General features: G+C 42.2%; 1 protein-coding gene across 4 annotated transcripts in view; it reads right to left on the bottom strand.

The window, feature by feature from the left end:
* The window catches only part of KCNIP2 (potassium voltage-gated channel interacting protein 2), a 35,764-nt gene that overhangs the window by 11,030 nt on the left and 6,992 nt on the right, over positions 1-17,742 (bottom strand). The window lies entirely within an intron of this gene.

Raw genomic sequence — 17,742 nt, 5'->3', positions numbered from 1 at the left:
GAATAGTGGAGGCAATGGGAGGAGGGGCAATAAAGACTCAGTGTGGATGGGAGTGCTGTCCTTTGATGGAGGGCTGAGCAGGAACAGGTAAGACACAGAACTGGAGGTAAGAGATATATTACATTCTGTGTTTGTAAAAGTCCATGTATCTGAATATGTGATGGTAAATGTTGACATGTATGTGCATGTATAATACCTGATATAGACATATGTGTGTGTATATCTATATCTATATATCCTAGATATTGTATGGCTATAGATATGTATATCAATGTAAAAGCTGCTTATGTAAGTATGGGCATGCTTTTGTCCTTATGAGCACCTTTGAGAAATGTGGAAAGAAGATATGTATGTTTGTGTAGATTGGGAGAAAGTGAGAGTTTCCTGCTAGAGGTGTGATGAGGGGGCTAGTTTCAAGGCCTTTGGAATCTGCTATATCCAAATCCTGATCACACCTTTACCCTCTTAAGCCTCAGTTTCCCCCTTGGTAGCAAAAGAAGGGCATCATTTTCTTCCTGGCCGTCTCTTTGGCAACAGCAATCAATGCTGTTATCAGACTGGTGGGATTATTGGGGGCTCCTCTCCTATATACTATCTCTGGCAGGCCTTCTCTGTGCCCTAAACCAGGGGAGAGGGAATGGGGAAAGACCTGAGTGAGCAGAGTCTGGTGGGGGCAGTTGTGTCCTAGCAGTGACCACAGTGCCTGGATCCCCAGGGCTCCCCTGGTCCAAGCTAATGAACTAAACCTGAAGCCCACCAGGATCCTACCTGGATGGCTTCCTCTACCATTTGAAGAAATAACTTTCCTGATGTTGGGCTCCTTTTCCCCTACATATGTGTAGCGGGGGTCATTAGAGGGAGGGTACTTTAATAGGGGAGGGGAGGAGAAACATGAGAGGCCAGAGAGTCATGTCAATCACGAGATCTGATATAGGGCCAAGCAAGGCTTGAGGGTATTGTAAGTATAGGAGATGACCCCTGTGGACCCTTTCCTAGGAATATGACATAAGGGGCCTCCTCTCATTTCCTCCCCCATGGCTGTGTCCCCATGCTGGGGAGAGCTTGAGGGCCTGGGTAAAGGCTGTATCCTTTACTGGCTCCTCCCCGTGTGGGCTCAGGGTCCCTGTACCATGGGGAGTAGCAACAGGACCTGATGAGTGACTATCCGGGGTAACAGGAGTGTGCTAACGAAAGAAGTACTTGGTACTTGGTAACTCTTCCTGTCCTGCTCTTGTGGTTTAACTGGGGCTAGGGGGGAATTTGAAGACTGGTGAAAGGTTTGGATATGGAGGAAAGGGAATGAATAACTAGGTTTTCTTCTGCCCAAGGGGGCTGAAGCTCCGGATGGTGTAGTTCTGCACCCAAACCACTAGAGGTCAGCCTCCTCCAACAAGATATTCCAATCCCCAACTCCAGTCCCATGGATGGAAGGGTTGGAGGGTTAGGAGCGGTTCCATCTCCCCAGTTTTGTCTCCTTCCTCTCAGCTTTGGGGGAAAATTATGTTCCAGGCTGTGTCACTGAAGGAATAAAGTTACATTCGTGAAAGATTTACAGACTTATCCTTTTGGTGTGTCCCTGCCCGTCCATCTACCAACTCTCCAACCCGGAGAGCTGGTTACCATCTTAGTGGGGGCATTAGGAGCCATTCACAACCTGCTACTACTTAGCCTTCTCGTTACACATCTTTGTCCTCTCCAACATGACTCCTCCCCTCGCCCAATTACTGAATCTCAGAGTTGGAAGGGAGTTCAAAGGCTACCTAGTTCAACCCATACCTGAGCAAGAATTCACTCTCTATATAGGACATAAAAGTTTGCAAAGTGTGACATAGACATCATCTCATTTCATCCTAACAACCTTGTAAGGAAGTATCTGAGGTATACTATTCCCATTTTACAGATGGTGAAAACTGAGGCCTGGTCACAGAACTGCTAGCTATCAGAGATAGGGTTCAAACCTAGGTCTTTCCTTACTTCAGATGTGGTGCTCCTTCTACAGGCTAGCTCCCAAGAGAGTCAACAAAGGGCCATCTGGCTTTTGTTCCAGGAAGAGGAACCCACAGTTCTATTTATTTGTTTGTTTGTTTTTTTTATTTAGTGGGGAAATGAGGGTTAAGTGACTTGCCCAGGGTCCACACAGCTAGTAAGTGGCAAGTGTCTGAGGCTGGATTTGAACTCAGGGCCTCCTGACTCCAGGGCCAGTGGCTTTATCCACTGCGCCACCTAGCTGCCCCCAAACCCACAGTTCTAGCGGTGGGGCCATTTCACTTTGGGTTAACTTATTATTTAGGCATCTTTCCTTATAAATCTGCCTCTTGAATAACTTTCACCCATTGTTATTAGTTTTGCCTTCTGGAACCAACCAAATAGTATGAGCTTAGTCTACTTTCCATGGGGCAGTCTATGAAGTCCCCTTGCCTTTTTTCTAAGTCCAATTTCTTCAAATGCTTGCTCTATAGCTTCATCACCCTCTTCTGAACAGCCCCTGACTTACCAAAGTCCTTCCTAAACCGTGTTGTCAAGAATTGAAGGTAGGGGCAGCTAGGTGGCAGAGTGGATAGAGCACCAGTCCTGCAGTCAGAAGAATCTGAGTTCAAATCCAGCCTCAGACACTTGACACTTACTAGCTGTATGACCCCGGGCCTCACAAAAAAAAAAAAAAGAAGTGAAGGTAGTGCAGAAGAGGTGGTCTGACCAGCTCACCCCTGTCTAGGGGGATTGGGAGCTCCCTAGGCCTGGGTTCTCTGCCTCTCTTAATGCAGCCTGAGACCACATTACCTTTTAGAATTGTTAATACACAGGACCAGCTCACCCCTGTCTAGGGGGATTGGGAGCTCCCTAGGCCTGGGTTCTCTGCCTCTCTTAATGCAGCCTGACACCACATTACCTTTTAGAATTGTTAATACACAGTTGACTCTTTTAAAAGCTCAAGGTCTTTTTCCCCCTCCCAGGGCAATGAGAGTTAAGTGACTTGCCTAGGGTCACACAGCTAGTAAGAGTCAAGTGTCTGAGGTTGGATTTGAACTCAGGTCCTCCTGAATCCAGGCTAGTGCTTTACCTACTGTGCCACCTATCTGCCCCTCAAGGTCTTTTTCAAATGAACTTCTGGGGGCAGCTAGGTGGCATAGTGGATAAATCTCCAGCCCTGGGTTCAGGAAGACCTGAGTTCAAAATCTGGCCTCAGACACTTGATGCTTACTAGCTGTGTGACCCTGGGCAAGTCACTTAACCCTCACTGCCCCACAAAAACCAAAAAAAACTAAAAAAAAACCAAACCCCCAAACAAATGAACTTCTGACCAGGTACCCACCACCCCCTTGCACTTCTTTTTTTTTTTTGGTGTTCTATCAACTGCACCACCTAGCTGCCCCTCCCCTTGCACTTCTGCAATTTATTTCTTTGAATTTGTAGAATGTGAAATAGGTAGAGCAGGGATTCTTAACCTTTCTTGTGTCAAGGACTCCATCTGGCTGCCTTTTTTTTTTTTTTTTTGCAGGGCAATGAGGGTTAAGCGACTTGTCCAGGGTCACACAGCTAGTGTCAAGTGTCTGAGGCTGGATTTGAACTCAGGTGCCCCATCTGGCTGCTTTGTGAAGCCAATAGGCCCTTTCTAAGAATTTGTAAATGCACAAAATACATAGGATTACAAAGGCAACTAATTATATTGAAATACAATTGGGGACAGCTAGGTGGCACAGTGGATAAAACATCAGCTCTGGATTCAGGAGGACCTGAGTTCAAATACTACCTCAGACACTTGACTCTTACTAGCTGTATGACCCTGGGCAAGTCACTTAACCCTCATTGCCCCACAAAAAAAAAAGAAATATGTAAATGTTAGCTATTATTAGACTAACTAATTGTATTATGGAATCAAATCTCTATTCCTTTAGAGGAAGGAAAAATCATTTTCAGGTTGGCAGAGCAAGAATAATTGCCGGAATCATAATGACAATAAAAATTTTTGTTGAATATTTGACAAATAAACCCATAAGTTTGTGTCCCTCCTTAGAGTTTGATGAAGCCTTTTCAGGTCTATCATGAAATTCAACCTTCACAGAAAACCAATGAAGCAGGAGGACAGGAATTATTATCCTCATTTTACTAATGAGAAAACAGAGGCCCAGGGAGGTGATGGGATAGGCTTATCATCACACAGCAAGTGCCTGCAAATACACTCCATCACACTAGGGTTCTAATCATTTTTTTTGAACTTAATTGAATTCCATATGGGACCTTGGGATTGTTTAATGTTGTAGGCTTCCTTGCCTTTGCCATATTCCCCCTCCTTTTCCCTTATGAGGCTGCCAGGCACCTGTAGCTCACCTCTCACCATCCTCCTCCCTAATCTCCGTCATCTAGACACAGTACAGATCCCTGGGCACAGATGCCATCATGCTTCTACCTCCTCTAGGAGTCTCATGTTGTTTTAGCCCTGGATCAGTCTTTATCCTCCACTGCCTGTCCCTTCCATGGGATCCTGCAGAACCCTCATTCCATTGTTTCAGAATGAGAAAGGGACTAATTGGCTGTCTACCCCAACCTTACACCCTAAAAAAGTTTTCCTTGACTTGCTTTCCCCACCAATGATGTTATTGACAGATCCAGTGGATCCTAGGATTCTCAGTCTTCTCTAAGCTTACTGAGACTTACTTCTCTTTCCTCTCTATACTCTTTCATCTAATCTCCTTCCATGACTTTAATTACAACCTCTATGCAAATAATTGCCAAGTCTTTTTTTTCCACCTTCAACTTCTCCAAACTGGTATTTCCTACTCCTTGCTAGATATCTCCACCTAGATGATGATAAGACAAATAGTAGTAGTAATAACAAAAGGTAACGTTTATGTAGCACTTACTATGTGTCAGATACTGTGCTAAGCACTTTACAAATATTATCTTTTTTTTTTTAAGTGAGGCAATTGGGGTTAAGTGACTTGCCCAGGGTCACACAGCCAGTAAGTGTTAAGTGTCTGAGGCCGGATTTGAACTCAGGTACTCCTGACTCCAGGGCCGGTGCTCTATCCACTGCACCACCTAGCTGCCCCTACAAATATTATCTTATTTGATCCTTACAACAATCCTGCAAGGTAGGTCCTATTATTTATTTTATTTTATTTTATTTATCCATCCATTTATTTGTTTAGTTACCATTTTGTTCATTCATTTATTCATCTATTTATTTATTCAATCATTCATTCATTCATTCATCCATTCACTCATTCACTTATTTAGCTATCTATCCATTCATTCATTCATTCATTTTTTTTTTTTGCAGGGCAAAGAGGGTTGTGACTTGCCCAGGGTCACACAGCTAGTAAGTGTCAAGTGTCTGAGGCTGGATTTGAACTCAGGTCCTCCTGAATCCAGGGCTGGTGCTCTATCCACTGCACCACCTCACTGCCCCAATAGGTCCTATTATTATCCCCATTTTACAGATGAGGAAACTGAGGCAAACAATGGGTAAGCAATTTGCCCAGGATCATAGTTAATAAATGTCTGAGGTCAAATTTGAACTCAGGTCTTCCTGATTCCAGGTCCAGCACTACCACGTAACTGCACCTAGATGTCCTACTGGCACTTGAAACTCAACATGTTCCAAATTGAATCCACAATTTCCCCCTAAAACCTACCTTTCCTCTTACCTTTTTCATTTCTCTTATGGGTACCATGATCTTCCCAGTCTCCTCAGGCTTCTAACCTTAGAGTCATATTTAATTTCTGTCATCTACCATGCCATACATCCAATCAATTGCCAACTCCTCTGTAATATCTACTGCATCTTCCCCCTACTCTCTACTTACACTACAATCCTGGTATTATGGATTTCAAGCTGGAAGGGACCTTTAAGGTTACTGAGTCTAATTAATTTTACAGATGAGAAAAATAGTATACTAGTTATCTACCCTTCCTAATTTTATTACCTCTGAAAATTAGAAAAACATGTCTTTGTAATTATTGGAATGATGCCACCTACTGGAGACTTACCATAGGAAAGCTCCACCATGAGGAAAATGCCTCAGAGGGCAAGGCCATGTGGCTTTTCCTTGGCATCAGGAAGTGATGTTTGCTCATGGGTGCTGTCTATCAAGGCTACCAGCCAATCAACTTGAGGAGCCTCCTATTTTCTGGGAGGAGACAGGAAGGAGGAAAGAGGGCCTGCGTGGAGAGCTCTCTCTCTTTTGGGTTCCTGACTTGATGGTGGTGGTGGCGGCAGAGGACTTCACAGGAAATTTGAGGAAAGATAGGAATGCCAGGCTGTTGGAATTCTGTTCTCAATCTTTTTCTTTCTATTTTTCAATAAACCCTTAAAAACCTAAACTCGTTTTATCAGTGATTTTAGTCAGTTTCCCCCAAAACTGGGGGAACAGATTAGAATCCACATTTAGAATCTTACATTACACATCTTCATCCAAGTCACTGATGAGAAAGAATAGGACAAGACCATGGAAATGATGCTGGGGAGAATACCTTTAGAAACTTCAATCACCCTGATTCAGGACCTCAACCCTTTTGAACTTCATAAATAGTCTTCAAGTTATCTCTTTTTTTTTTTTTTTTTTTTAGTGAGGCAATTGGGGTTAAGTGACTTGCCCAGGGTCACACAGCTAGTGAGTGTCAAGTGTCTGAGGCCAGATTTGAACTCAGGTACTCCTGACTCCAGGGCCGGTGCTTTATCCACTGCGCCACCTAGCTGCCCCTCAAGTTATCTCTTAACTGGTTATTCTGCTTCCAATCTATTCACTCTTCAGTCTTTCTTCTACGTTGTTGGTCAATTGGTTGTCATTGTCTTCACTGTCATCATCGCCATCGCCATCACCATCCTCATTATTAATCATAGCTAAAATTTATGGAGTGTTTTTAAGATTTTCAAAGCTCTTACAGATATTATCTCATTGTTATAGAATACATGTCTTTTCTCATGCTGTCCTCCATGCTTAAAATAGATTTCCTTCTCATTTCCATCTGTTGAAATCTCTACCTTCCTTCAAGGCCCAATTTAGATGCCACCTCCTCTGTGAAACCTTCCTGACCTTCCTTCCTTCCTTCCTTCCCAGTTGGAAGTGAGTTCTTCCTCCTCCTCAGATTTCTTATAGCATATTATCTGCTTTGCCTCTATAATATTCTACCTCATATCCTATTTACTTGTCCATCTGTCATAACTGCCTTATTGGACTGCACACTCCTTCAGGTGGGGACCAACTTTCTGGGTCCTAGGCAAATGGTGGGTTAATTTTGTATTCTCAATTCCATTCTCATCCATCCACCTGCCAACCTGTCAGGAATTTTGTCTACTTTTCTTGGGTTCCCAAATTCATTGAATCCAACTATCTACACCACAAATCTTACCACCTGCTGCACCACTAATCCCCTTCCCCCCCCAATCGGATGGCACTAAGATATTGGAAGACCATAGCCCTCTCTCTCTTTTTTTTTTTTTTTTGCAGGGCAATGGGGTTTAAGTGACTTGCCCAGAATCACACAGCTAGTATGTGTCAAGTGTCTGAGGCCGGATTTGAACTCAGGTACTCCTAAATCCAGGGCCGTTGCTTTATCCACTGCGCCACCTAGCTGCCCCCCCCATAGCCCTCTCTTTAAGGGAAGTAATTCATTCAGCTTTGTAATTCTCTTTCCTCTCATTCCAATTGGTGAGTTAGTACAAATTCACCTCTGTAAATATCCAATCCCAGACCAGGTAGCATGATGTAGGAGAAGCAGCATAGAGAAGTGGATAAATGACTGACCTTGGAGGAAGAAAACCTGGGTTTAAATCCTGACTTAGAAACTTACCAGCTGTGTGACTCCAAGCAAGCCACTTAAACTCTCTGGGCTTCGGTTTTCTCATCCATAAAGGGAAGGGTTTAGACTTAAAGATGAGTAATGTCCCTTCCAGCTCTAAATTTATGATACAGATGATGATCCTATGATCTACCCTGCTAACCAGACATTCAGGACAGTTTGTTATTTTTCCTGTCACCAGGCATGTAGTCCCCCATCCCTGTTTTCTACTTCTTGCTTTAGAAACAGTAATCACATCAATGCTAGCATTGCTTTTTTTTGGTGAGGCAATTGGGGTTAAGTGACTTGCCCAGGGTCACACAGCTAGTTAATGTCAATCGTCTGAGGCCGGATTTGAACTCAGGTACTCCTGACTCCAGGGCTGGTGCTCTATCCACTGCGCCACCTAGCTGCCCCCAGTATTGCTTTTGGAAAGGACATGACAATCAACAATTCCTGGAGCTCCTTAAATGAAAACTCTTTTCCCTGCCTATGGCAAGTGTGTGTGTGTGTGTGTGTGTGTGTGTGTGTGTTGTTTTCCTAACTTGAATGTAAGCTCCTTGAAGGCAGGTCCTATCTCACCTTTGTATTTGTATTCTCAGTCTTCTCTAAGCTACACTCTGAGCTTCCTCTATCATACTTTCCCATTAAACTTCCTCCTCACCTTTCAGTGTCCTTCTATGTCTACCTCCCACCATTAGCATGTAAGCTCTTTGAGGGCAGGGACTGTTGTTGTTTTTCTACATGTTTTGTATTCTCAATGCTTAACACAATGCCCGCCACATAGCAAGTACTTAATAAATGCTTGTTGACCGACTGACCCAAGATTTATTAAGTAGCCGCTTAATAAATTCTTTTTTCACTCATTCAGTCTTTCATATGGCACTCAGCACAGAACTGGACACATAGTAGGAATCATTAAAAAACACCCCAAAACAAAACATTATAGACAAGTAGATTGAAGTTGTGAGGGGATGATTGTTATTTTTACTTTATAAAAAGTATTTTTGATTATTATGTGAAATCAGACAAGACTCCTTGAAAGATATGACAACTGAGACTTTGTTTGATAAACCTAAGGTGACAGAGGGATGTCACTTCAACTCCTAGGTCCATTTCAGTTCTAAATCTATGATCCTATGAAATAGAGGCCAAACACATTGGTTTTAACCCTCTATGGAGGCTTAGGATTGGGAGGCACTGGGAAGTTATGATATACTCTGTTGAATGAATGAATGAACAAATGAAATACAAATCATTTATTAAGCACCAACTATTAAGCACCCCTGCTAGGGACACAAGTAACAAAAGTTTGATAGTTTCTGTCCTCAAAAATACATTTAAGGGGCAGCTAGATGGCGTAGTGGATTGAGCACTGGCCCTGGAGTCAGGAGTACCTGAGTTCAAATCTGGCTTCAAACACTTAACACTTACTAGCTGTGTGACCCTGGGCAAGTCACTTAACCCCCAATTGCCTAACTAAAAAACAAAACAAAACAAAACAAACAAACAAAACCAAAATACATTTAAGGAACAGCTAGGTGGTGCAGAGGATAAAACACCAGTCTTAGATCCAGGAGGACCCAAGTTCAAATCTGGCCTCAAACACTTGACACTTACTAGCTGTGTAACCCTGGGCAAGTCACTTAATCCTCATTGCCACATGCAAAAAAACCCCCCAAAACCAAAATAACCCATTTAAATGGAGGAGACTACATATATAGGGGAGGGTGGCTAAGGAAGCGAGTTTTAGTCTGGAGAGACATAAGAACGGTAAGTGGATTCATAGGGCAGTCTACAGTCACACCCTTTCCAGGAGCAATGGTGGTATTGATTTGACTTCTGTTGTCCAAGCAAGAGAAAGGGTCTGAATGCAGCAGCAGATGGTGAGATGTCTAGCTTGGTTTTGGTTTACTGGTGGATGGCTGGACGGGATGTAAGTTTGATCTAGGGCCAGCTATATATTAGGTTAGAAGAATCATGACTCCTCCTTCTGATCTGGACCAGCTCAGCTATAGGGATGACCCTTATCAATGAGATCCAAGATTCACTAGAGTTTTAGAGTATAAACTTATAGAGAGAGGATTTGGGATAAGCCATACACGTGGGTTTGGGTGTACCTAAATGAGTTATCAAAGAGAACTTGGGGTAGTGGACAAAGCTGGTACCATTAAGCTAGATCATCCTTTGAGTTTGGGACTTGTCAATTCCTTATGCCTTCAAATAAGCTAAGATCAGGAGACATATCTCAGACAAGGAAATGATCATTTAGTAGGTGGGCTAACAGGGAGAAAGAGTTTTTAAAAATTTAACAAACATTTAAAAACTGCTTATTTTGTACAAGGTATCAGGGATACAAAGATTAAAAACAATGACAGAGCATAAAGATAGGTAAAGGAGGGATAAAACTACCCCTATTTTCTGATGATATGATGGTTTAAAGCAGCACTTAGAAAACTTAGAGAAGCCCAAAGATACTGAGACAATAGCTCCAGCAAAGGGGTAGGGTACAGAATTAACCCCCAAAAGCCAACAGCATATATACTTTTTTTTTTTAATTTAGTGAGGCAATTGGGGTTAAGTGACTTGCCCAGGGTCACACAGCTAGTAAGTGTTAAGTGTCTGAGGCCGGATTTGAACTCAGGTACTCCTGACTCCAGGGCCAGTGCTGTATCCACTGCACCCCCCAACAGCATATATAATAACAATATCCAAGATGTAATAATAGAAAAGGAAATCTCATTCCAAACAAATGATAAATATACAAAATTCTTGAGGATCAACCTACCAAAGCACACAAAATACTTGTATAGGTTCAATTACAAAGTGATCCTTTTAAAAAAACAACACTTTAAATAGCTGAAGGAATATTTAATGTTCCTGGTCGGGCTGTGCCAATGTAACAAGAAAGATAATTCCACCAAATTTATAGTTTTAATGCTATACCAGCCAGATTATCAAAGGGATACATCACAGAATTTGATAAAATAATAAAAATTCATTTGAAAAAAAAAGATCTAGAATATCAAAGAAAATAGTGTGAAGAAGTACAGATGAAGAGGGAATAGTAGTTCTAGACCTCAAACTATATTATAAAGCAGTAGTCATCAAATCAAGTGGTATTGGTTAAAAAATAAAGGTGGATCAATTGGAACAGAGTAGGCAAGAGAGAATCAGAAACAAGGGAACTCATTAATCCAGGTCCAATGAACTAGAAAATATAAATTACTTAGGAAAGAACCCTTTCAGAGTTCTTGGAAAACTAGAAAGCACTCTGGCAGAAATCAGGCTTAGATCAATACCTTATATCATATTCTATGATACATTCTAAATGGAAATGTTATTCTAGTATTAAAGATCATACTGTTTTAAAAAATGAGAAGCATATCATATACTCACAGCCATGGGTAGAAGATTATTCTTAATCAAACAAGGAATAGAAGCAATTACAGAAGACAACATAGATAACTTTGGTTACATGAAACTGAAAAACTTCTGCATAAAAAAGTAATGCACCTGGGGCAGCTAGGTGATGAAGTGGATAAAGAAAGCACTGGCCCTGGATTCAGGAGGACCTGAGTTCAAATCCGACCTCAGACACTTGACACTAGCCGTGTGACCCTGGGCAAGTCACTTAACCCTCATTGCCCCGCAAAAACAAAACAAAACAAAACAAATTAATGCACCTAATGCACCTAGGATAAGAAAGGAAGTAGTATGATGGGAAGAAAAAATCCTTCATATCAAATTTTTCTGAGGATTTGTTATTGAAGATATATAAACAATTAACATGCACATATATAACTAAAAGCCATTTCCCAATAGATAAATGGTCAAAGGAGTTCAACCAGGAGTTCTCAAAAGATTTGCAAACTATTAACCACCACATGAAAGAATGCTCTAAGTCACTAATGATAAGCAAAATGAAAATCAAAACAACCCTGAGATTTCACCTTATACCCTGCAAATTGACAAAGGTGATAAAATATAGGAAGATAATGTGGGAAGATAAGCACATTAGTGCATTGTTGGTGGAGGAGTTGTGAATCAAGTACAGCTGTTTTGGCACTTTTCTTTTTCTTTTTCTTTTTTTTTTTTGTGGGGCAATGAGGTTTAAGTGACTTGCCCAGGGTCACACAGCTAGTAAGTGTCAAGTGTCTGAGACTGGATTTGAACTCAGGTCCTCCTGACTCCAGGGTCAGTTTTTTATCTACTGCACCACCTAGGGGACCCGAGTACAAATATTTTGGAAAGGAACTTGGAATTATGCAAATAAAGGGACTAAAATGTCCATAATCTTTAACTCAGAGATTCCATTACTAGATTTATACCTCAAGGAGACCATTGATAAAAAGAAAGTTCCCATATACGCCAAAATGTTTATAGCAGAGTTTTTTGTGGTAGCAAAGAATTTGTAAGCTCAGTTCAAATATCCCATTTCTCAACTGGCTGCACTATTTTGAGATTTTCCTGACTGACTTCTCTAGATGCCCCAGGAAGCTCATTAGTGGAATTAAATCATCAAACTATTAGATTTCACCAGTCTTAGTACTGCACTACTACAAGTAAGGAATGTGTCTTCTTTACCCAAGGGCAGAACCCTCAGGGGCCAAGGTGGCTGTAGAGCAACCTAGAGGCAGAGAAGATAACCTAAGGTCTACACCCATAGGACTGGAAATCTACTTCTGTCTTAGCAGAGTATCACACCAGACCTGGTGGTGGTACCATCCCTGAGTCATCAAACAAAAGACAATGAAATCATAGTAATCACATCAACTGATATTTATGTAGGGCTTTAAAGTTTGCCAGGCACATCACATGTATTGTCCCATTTGAGCCTCATTACACTTCTTTGTGGTAAAGGCTTCAGAAATTAATGTGCTGCTTGGTGGTACAGTGCCTAGAGTCTTGGACTTGGAGTCAGGAATACTCGAATTCAAACCCTACCTCAGACATTTGCAAGCTGTATGGTCCAGGGCTAAATCAACCTCTCTCTCTCTCTCTCTCTCTCTCTTTTGGTGAGGCAATTGGGGTTAAGTGACTTGCCCCGGCTCACACAGCTAGTAAGTGCTAAGTGTCTGAGGCTGGATTTGAACTCAGGTCCTCCTGACTTCAGGGCCATTACTCTATCCACTGTACCACCTAGCTGCTTCTGGCTAAATCTCTTTTAACCTCAGTTTCCTTATCTGAAAAATGGGGGTAATGATAGCATCTACCTCTCAGGATTGAGGATCAAATAGATCCCTAGGAAAGGTTTCTTTGGGAAAATTCCAGACTTTGTAGTTATACCTTGGACAGGCTAGCTGATGGGTATTAAGGGCAAGAAATGTGGAAAGCTTTCTGAATTGGTGAGCTCAGTGTGGATAGAGAGACTATGCAGAAAAGCTAGAGAAAGAATGAAGGGAAAATTGAGTTCTCTCTCTTCTATACTAAGAGCCAGTGTGGCCTAATGGAAAGAGCAAAGGTCCCAGAGTAAGAAGATCTGGGTGCAAATCCTGTTTCTGATGCTTATTCCAAGTGGGACCTTAGGCAAGTCATTTGACTTCCCTAGATATCTCTTTCCTCACCTGGAGGAGAATGAAGGAGATTGATTAGATAGCCTCTGATATTCTTTCCAGTGTTAGACCTATGATCATATGCCCATGACATTGTGTATACAGCCAATTCTTTCTCTTTTAGGGAAGAGGGAAAAGTTTGTCCTTTTTATTTCTTTTTCTTTCTTTCTTTTTTTTTTTTGTGGGGCAATGGGGGTTAAGTGACTTGCATAGGGTCACACAGCTAGTAAGTGTCAAGTTTTGGAGGCCAGATTTGAACTCATATCCTTCTGAATTCAGGGCCAGTGCTCTATCCCCTGCACCACCTAGCTGCCTCCCCTTCTTCTTATTTCTTTACGTTATACTTTGGTGATTTGATCCACTCCCACAGCCTCAGTGATAATTGTAAATATAGGATTCCCAAATCTATATCTCCATCCCCTATGTCTCACCTGAATTCCAGAGCTGCTCCTCCAAATACTTTAAGGATATCTTCTCCTTCATGGCCTACTGACACCTCAAACTTCAAGGATCCCAAACTGAACATCTCCCCAGCCTACTTCTACCCCTCTTTTATTTGATTTCACTACTTCTGGCAATTACGGAATAGTGAAAAGTAGTCATAAGGCTTGGTTTCAAATTCTAATACTGCTATTTACTACCTATGACCTTGGGCAAATCACTTTTCTGGACCTCTATTTCCTTCTCTGTAAGATGAGAACCTTAAGTTAGATGACCTTTGGTGTTTCTTCCGGTTCTAAATTTATGATTTACTCACCCAGACTGACATGTGGGAATCATCTTTGAGTGTTCCATTATCATCTCTATGCTGACAATGCCCAGATCTACTTATCTAGCTCTAACCCCTATCTTAACCTCCCAGAGTCTCATCTCAGGTAGGTGGTACAGTGGCTAGAGCACTGGGCTTGGAGTCAGGAAGATCTAAGTCCAAATCTGGTCTCATACACTTACTAGCTACATGACCCTGGGTAAGTTACTTAACCCTTGTCTTCCTCAGTTTTTTCAATGATAAGATGGGAATATATTAGCATCTACCTGCCAAGGGGGCAGGTAGGTGGCACAGCAGATACAGTGTTGGGAATCCTGGAATCAGGAAAACTCATCTTCCTGAATTCCTGAATTCAAAGCAGACACTTATTAGCTCTGTGACCTTGGACAAGTCACTTAACTCTGTTTGCCTCAGTTAACTCATCTATAAAATGAACTGGAGAAGGAAATGCAAATCACTCCAGTATCTTTGCCGAGAAAACCCTAAATTGGGCCACAAAGAATCAGACAGAACTGAAAATGATCGAACAGCAACACTTCCCAAGGATGCTATAAAGATCAATTGAAATAATATCCATAAAGTGCTTAGGACAGTGTCTGCCACGTAGTAGGCATATAACAAATTCTTGTTTTCTTCCTTCCAATTAGACATCTCAAACTGGATCTCCCATAGACTTACAACCCATCCCAAACTGAACTCATTATTTTCTCTCAAACCCTTTCTCCCTTCTGAACTTTCCTATTACTGTTGAAAGCTCCATTGTTCTCCTGGTCACCCAGGCTTACCACATGGATGTTGTCCTTGACTCCTCACTTTATCTCACACCCTCCCATATAGTCTGTTGACAAGTTCTGTTGCTTTATCATCATAACATCTGCCCTTTTTCCTCTGACGCTGCCCTAACCCTGGTACAAGCCCTTATCACCTCCTGCCGGAACTATCTCAATAACCTGCTGGTTGTTCTTCCTGCCTCTGTCCTCTCCTCTGGTCCATCCTCTATTCACCTGTCAAATGAAGCTTTGAAAAGACAAGATCTGACCATGCCGCTCCCCTATGTAATAAACTCCATTGGCTCCCTGTCATCCCCAGTATCAAATATAAAATCCTCTGTTGGCAACATGGCCCCATCCTGCCTTTCCACTCTTATATTTTACTCTTTTCTACATACTCTGACACTGGCTTCATTCCCATTTCTTTATTTTTCTTTCTTTCTTTTTTTTTTTTTTGCGGGGCAATGAGGGTTAAGTGATTTGCCCAGGGTCACACAGCTAGTAAGTGTCAAGTGTCTGAGGCTGGATTTGAACTCAGGTCCTCCTGAATCCACGGCCAGTGCTTTATCCACTGTGCCACCTAGCTGCCCCCCTCAATCCTATTTCTTTTTTTTTTTGCTGGGCAATTGGAGTTAAGTGACTTGCCCAGGGTCACACAGCTAGTAAGTGTTGTGTTTGAGGCTGGATTTGAACTCAGGTCCTCCTGACTCCAGGGCCGGTGCTCTATCCACTGCGCCATCTAGCTGCCCCACTCAATCCTATTTCTTGCAAAAGATACTCCAGATCCAGAATCTGGGAATTTTCACTCTAGAATACTTTCCCTTATCTCTGCCTCATGGATTCCCAGGCTTCTTTCAAGTCTCAGTTAAAATCCCTTCTATGAGAAGCCTTTCCTGATGACTCTTAATGCCAGTGCCTTCCTTCTATTATTTCCAATCTCTTCTGTCTATTCTTTTTTTTTTTTTTTTTGCAGGGCAATGAGGGTTAAGTGACTTGCTCAGGGTCACACAGCTAGTGTCAAGTGTCTGAGGCCAGATTTAAACTCAGGTACTCCTGAATCCAGGGCCAGTGCTTTATCCACTGCGCCACCTAGCTGCCCCTCTTCTGTCTATTCTTATTTGGACATAGTTGCTTGCACTTCTCCCCCATTAGGCTCTGAGATCTTTGAGAGCAGGAACTGTCTTTTGCTTTTCTTTGTATCCCCTGCACTTAACACAGTGCCTAGTGCAGAGAAGGCACTTAATAAAAGGTAGTTTACTGACTGACTATATCCAATCATATCTGACTGTCTCCCTTTTCTTATCACCTATATTCAATCAATCCATTTCTACTTAGCATATCCTTTAGTCTCTTCTACCTTCTTTCCAGATGCTTACCCCTTTCTAATATATTCTGTGCAGATGCCAGAATAATATCCTTAAAATTTGGCATCAATAATCCCATCTTCCTGCTTAAAGACCTTCAGTTACTTTGCTGTCAATAGAACAAAGTATAAACTCCTCAGACTAGCATTCAAAACCCTTTACAAGCTGGCCTCAAGCTATCTTTCTAGCTTGAGCTTCTACTGCTTCCTACCATGTTTTCCATACAAACCAGATTGCATACATTTCTTCAAATATACCAAAGGCTTCTCATTGCTCTCACTCATGGTATATCCCCTAGTCTGAAATGGCTCTCCTACTTCTCTGTTTGTTGAATCCTACCTGCCCTTCAGTACCCAGCTACAATTCCATCTCTTTCATAAAGTTTCCCTCATCCCCTCAGAAGCAGTGACCTCTCTTCCTGAACCTCCAGAACACATTGTCCTTCCCTTATAGTACTTGAGTCATGGATGCCCAGGTCTTAACCCCCTTCGTAAGGTATAAGCTCCTTGGGGGAATGGACAGTTCTTAATTATCCTTTTCAGCAAACATCAGAAAGGCCTGCTTATAGTATATCTTCAGGGCCCCTTACAGTTCTAGGGACCCTCAGGCTAGTCTCCCTGTATTACCCACACCTCCTCCTCATAATATCTCATTATTTACCATCAAAACATTTTTATTTTTTGCTAAGTGACTTGCCCAAGGTCACACAGCTAATAAGTGTCAAGTGTCTGAGGTCAGATTTGACTTTAGGTCCTCCTGAATCCAGGGCCAGTGCTTTATCCACTGCACCACCTTGCTGCCCCCACCATTAAACTCTTTTTAATGGAGAATACTAACCAATTCAAGGACTGAAACCCTAGTGGTTGGAATCAGTGATAGGATGATAAGGTAAACATTTTTAGGGGGAAGTGGGGGTGGAGTGAAGAAGTACACTTCCCTTTCTCCTGAAATGGTGTAATGGAAAGAAGAATGGACTTAGATTCAGAAGGCCCAAGTTCAAGTCCTGGCCCATATACTTCCTACTATGAGTTTGGAACTTCTAGCAGGTCACCAACCTCTCCAAACCTCACTTTTTAAATCTGTAAAATGGGAACATTAATACTTACATTGCATCCCTCATAAGTCTGTGATGAAGAAAGTACTTTGTAAACCTTAAATTACATAGAAATGTGACTTATTATCACTCCCATGTATTTCATCTCCTACCTTGGGCCCCTGTTGGGTTTTTGTCATTGATCTAATCCCACAGAACTCAAAGCAGGGAATTGAGAAGTCATTTTTGCCAAGGGGGGAAGGTTGGGGGAGCATCTCCCTCACTTGGATGAGATATTGGTTGTTTCTGGGTCCTGGGGGTGAGAGGTGATCAGAGAAATGGAAAGGCCAGCTTTGGTTACCAGAACAACTTTCCCAGCTTGCTGCAGCTCCTTCCCTTCCATTGGAGACTGGCTGTGGGAGCCTGCACAAGGCTCCTGGCCCTGGAATCTCTGCAAAAGTTCCTGTCTTCC

The sequence above is a fragment of the Dromiciops gliroides genome, chromosome 2 (genome assembly GCF_019393635.1).
Source record: "Dromiciops gliroides isolate mDroGli1 chromosome 2, mDroGli1.pri, whole genome shotgun sequence".
Lineage (NCBI taxonomy): Eukaryota > Metazoa > Chordata > Mammalia > Microbiotheria > Microbiotheriidae > Dromiciops > Dromiciops gliroides.
Note: the sequence above shows the minus strand (reverse complement) of the source record. Positions and strands in the feature narration are given on the sequence as shown.